The sequence below is a fragment of the Hordeum vulgare genome, chromosome 5H (genome assembly GCF_904849725.1).
Source record: "Hordeum vulgare subsp. vulgare chromosome 5H, MorexV3_pseudomolecules_assembly, whole genome shotgun sequence".
Taxonomy (NCBI): Eukaryota; Viridiplantae; Streptophyta; class Magnoliopsida; order Poales; family Poaceae; genus Hordeum; species Hordeum vulgare.
This window is the reverse complement of record NC_058522.1, coordinates 422120676-422125366: the sequence shown is the minus strand read 5'-3', so window position 1 is coordinate 422125366 and position 4691 is coordinate 422120676.

Here is a 4691-nt window from a genome sequence, read left to right as displayed (position 1 = left end):
GGTTTTTTCCCCCTAAACATGAGAAAATGTCCGAGTCACCATGACACCACTGAATCCTCTATGAAAACCTACACTCATGTCACCTTTTGAGATTAGCATTGTCCCCTTGGAACTAGCTGCCACTAGAACTCCTCCCGTGTATGAACCTCATAGGAAAGGTCAAAGACGGATTAGAATAAATACATGATTCTGCACCACACACGACAAAACTTCTACCTACCAACCGACGAGGAGGGCCGGGGTGAGCCACCGCCGAACTAGATTCACTTGTTAGCACACCATTGACGCACTTGCGGATGAGAAGTTGAGCGTCATCTTTGCATCGCCACCATCAAGACCACCCATAACTTACACACATGAATTGTACGAACGTCCTCCTGTTGATAATTGCCTCATACTAATGATCGCGACGGTAGGGGATGATGCTGGTGGTGGGTTTGGTAGGATGCCTCCAGTCCAACACCGTTCTCATCGGTCACTGCAAAACCATAATTCACCACGGGCACTGCTCAACTAGCCGCTAGATGATCAAACCTAGCAAGCATGGCGAGTATCTTCCTCAAAGCCACTTCCGCCTCAAATCATCTCTACTAGAAGAAACCCCGCGCGGATCCATGTTAGTTTTCTAGACGAGTCTCCCACAAAGCTTAGTTTTTTAGGATTATGGCCGCTTTTTACATACTCGTCATGTAATATTAAGTGGATACGAGCAGAATAAGCACACATCCCACCCCTGCATAACTACGAATCATACAAACACAAAATATCGTGCTAGCAAGGAGCGAAGTTGCACAAGTTTGAATTTATCCCTTGGAGGAGAAAAAAAATCTGAAGTGACGAACACAACGATCGAGGACCAACCATATCCTTGCTAAAGCAATAAGAAACACGTGTGTTTGTCAACATAATTTGGTAAGATACTCTTCATTTTAGGGTTGTGTCCTGCCTTTTGTGCTTTACATTTCATTTGTGCAAATTGCGAAAGGTGCAAAAAATGCCCGGTTCACAGATCACATCAAGGTCATCCAATTCTACCAAGGAATGATGCATGAGGCAAGATGGCTATATATAGGCAATCAATCGATCGCCCTCATACTATTTTGAAGAATAACACGACGGCCATTCCATGACAATAAGAGGAGACAACATGTCCGAAAGCCAAAATACTAAAAAAAAAAAGCTCAATCAACAGCAACCTTCCGATCTGAAACTTCAAAATAGGCGTACTGGGCGCGGTTGTTCTCATCTTTCACATGTCCCGGCCCTTACCTTTGCGTGTGGCTGCTACAGGCCGGCCTGATTAGTCATGTTGCTACTGGATTTACCATAATACGACTAGTCAAAAGCACTCTCTTATCAGCTCACGCCAAGGTGTTGTTTGGTTTGCAGGTCATGGAGGAAGCTAGAGACAAATGTCTCGGTCACGGATATGAATTGAACAAATGCAAGTGGTATTCGGTGGCTATCCTAATTTGGTTAGTCATGTAGGGCTCTCCGGCTTACACCTTGCAACTAGAAAAACGGGCGCCGTGGTTGGGTGATCAGTGATGCACTGATGCATGTTAAGCATCAGGTCTTATACGTCCACGTATCACAACTGATCACAGTCCTATAGATAAGCCATCTTATTATATTTTCAATTATTCTCTCTCCATTTATGCTCGAGGGAATCAGGGACTAAGAATGAATAGAACAGGCAGTGCAAGAGAAATCAAAATCAAACACCAGATCGAAAAGGAAAAAGGGATGAAGATCAGGTACATTATTGGGTGGGGTGGGTGCTAGGTGGCGGGGGGAAACCAGACCAGAGAGCTGATCTAGGTCAGTAGGGGAGTGTGGCTTCCACACGCCTTCATGCCCTTGTCCTGCGTCTTCTTTATCTCGATGAGGTGACCAGACCTGCCCACCACCTCCTTTGGGGGGGAAAGAGCAAGACAACAAAACAAACAGACAAGCGAGGCTGACCTGGAAATAATAAAGATGATTTGGAGGTGTTCGGCTCCAAAGCGGCTTTCTCGTCTCCGTCCCCCTAGCACACCATCGAACGTTGACGCCCACTTGCCACTGTCGCCTTGCAGATTCCACCTTGATCTGTGACGATCGAGTTCTTGGTGGGAATTCATCGGTTTGCATCTGAATGCAAAATAAAAATAAAAATGATACGGTCCTGTCTGGCATCTTTTGCATGCTGACATGTCTTGCTCACGGGCCATGTAGTGCCATTCTGAAAAAGAGATTCACACATGAAATGGCCGGGCATGAAGGTCACAGATCAAACACGAAATAATTAAAGCTACTGTCAGATCGAGCGACCACTGGCCAACTACGAACCTAGCGCCTAGGGTTGTGGATATGTGTTTCGCCTTTGCGTGTGCCGGGCACAAGCTGGCCGGGCAAATGAGGCCAGGGCCGGCCGTCATGGCGTGACCACACGGGAATATTTTCTTCTCGCTTTTCCCCCTCGCGGCACGATTCATGGCGCATGGAGCAGTTGGCCCGCCCCGCGCGCGCCATATAGTAGGAGCTCAGTTGAATTAACAATGCACGATCTACATGGTTTAGTTAGCACTTAGCAGCTTGGATGAACCCGTGCATGCCGCGATCGAGAGCTTGTCGTTTTATTGCTTGTAGCATTGTGATCTAGGGATCCAGCAACACTGCGGCAGTGGGACTACTTCTAGTGCTCTAGTGCTATTTGGTAGGAAGGTAGGAGGTGTCGACATGGTTTGCTCACTCGATCCTCACTCTCGAGGCATTTCCAAAGCTATGCATCAAAAGGCCACTCCCAAATGTCAATAATTCAATCGGACGTCGGTCGTCGACGGTATTCCTTAGTGACGCGTTTGGTTACGTGCATTAGGTCCAATCAGACTCGTATAAAAAACAGATTGATTAGTTCTCACCATACACTGTTACGTCTTCATGGCACGAACTTTAAAGCATCTATGGGCCTGTCTTGCGAGACACGCTCTAATCGACAGTTTTTTACGAGCCACACCCGCACGATGCACTTGGACAACGGAGGCTGCACGCGGGGAGCCACCCTCGAAAATCCGTGTTGCTTCTCGAAGCGCCAATAGTTATTGCCCTCGTCCTCCCTGACCGCTCTCATGCCCCTTTCCCCACCGGTGGAGGCAGTGTGCGGCAGATAGGAGAACAAGAACTCGACCTCCGGCCCCTTCACCGGCATCCGCAGCAACACTTTGGCAATGAGGGTAATCATTTTTTCCCTCCTCACCTACTACTTCGCACTCGATTTGAGTTTAAGTTCCAACCGCGTTATGGGAATGGGGAATCAAGGTAAACACCATATGAGTGACTACTCAGGGATATGAGGTTTCTGATCCGGATTGAGTATAATAGGAATGGAGATTAGGGTTCATCTTACACAGTAGGTACACATCTTAGCCCCGGGGACCCTCGAGGCAGTTAGAGTGACGGGCGGCCTTGACCTTGGTCTTCTCCTCGAGCTTCACCAATGTCTCTTCTTCCTCGTCGGAGTCCAGCTCGCTTGGCGTGCTTGGGTGTCCTGGCTCCGGCACCCTCACAATCATCGTTACCACATCTTCTTATTCCACCTTCATAGCCATCGCTTCTTGATCCTCCTCCAGCGGCACCACCACAGTCTTTGTGGTGAAGTACACTACAAAACAATAGTCATGAGGACATCGGTATTGTCTGTACTTGGTCCACTTTGCCCTGTGTCCAGCGTCGCCGCAGTCGGCCTAATTCATGGCCTCACGAAGTATGTCCACTGACATAGCACTCTTTTCTGATTCAGGAATCAGCGTTTTCAACTCCCCATGCTTCGTCTTCTTCACCACAAAGTGTGACTCTTCATGCAAGTCTTCCATGCTACTGAAGTTTGAGCAGACTTCCATGGTGTTCTCCAACTTGGTGTGGTCACTGAGCGAGCACCCTAGGAAGAAAGCCCCCCATCCAATGCCCCAAGGGAAGGGGTTGGGGATGGGATTGGAGTTGGCGTTCTTGTTGGAGTTCATGGCGATGGGTAGGAGGAAGAGTGAGAGACACAAAGGTGGTCGGTAAGTGGTGACCGTGAGGGTGTGTAGATAAAGGGCCTCTGAACGATAGGTTTCAATGGTGATGTTGCAAGGTTCATATTGAAGATCCTCACCCAGCCTTTGAACCTCTTCGTAATGCAGATCAACAAGGAGAACAAGGGAAATGAGGTAGTGGCATCAAAGGAGCAACACAAGGGCAAGGATGTGGTGTTGTTCTCAGAGGTGACACCCGTACAGAGCCCGGCCATGGACGACGATGTTCCGGAGGAGCCCCCCCCCCCAGCGGCAAGCATCGGAATTACGACCACTACCGTGAGGTGGGAGGGCAAACTAACTTCTGCAAGGTGATCATGGCCCCCAGCTCGAGGACATACCTATGTTGTTGGACTTCATGAGGCACTACACATCCGTGTTGCGGGAAGTAAAGCTGAAGACAAACACCGTCTGCTCCTGGAGGGTCACTGTCCAGCTGTTGAACGACAGGGTCACCCTCGATCATGGTTGTGCCACCTTCACCGTCGTCCATCACATCAAGATAGGCTTCATGGTGACCTTCAAGTTGCTAATGCCCGACACGCTAAAGATCATCGTCCTCAATGGAGATGGCATTGAAGTGGTGATCAGGTGTAGAAGGCACAACGACGCCTTCACCGTGAATACCTAGGACAA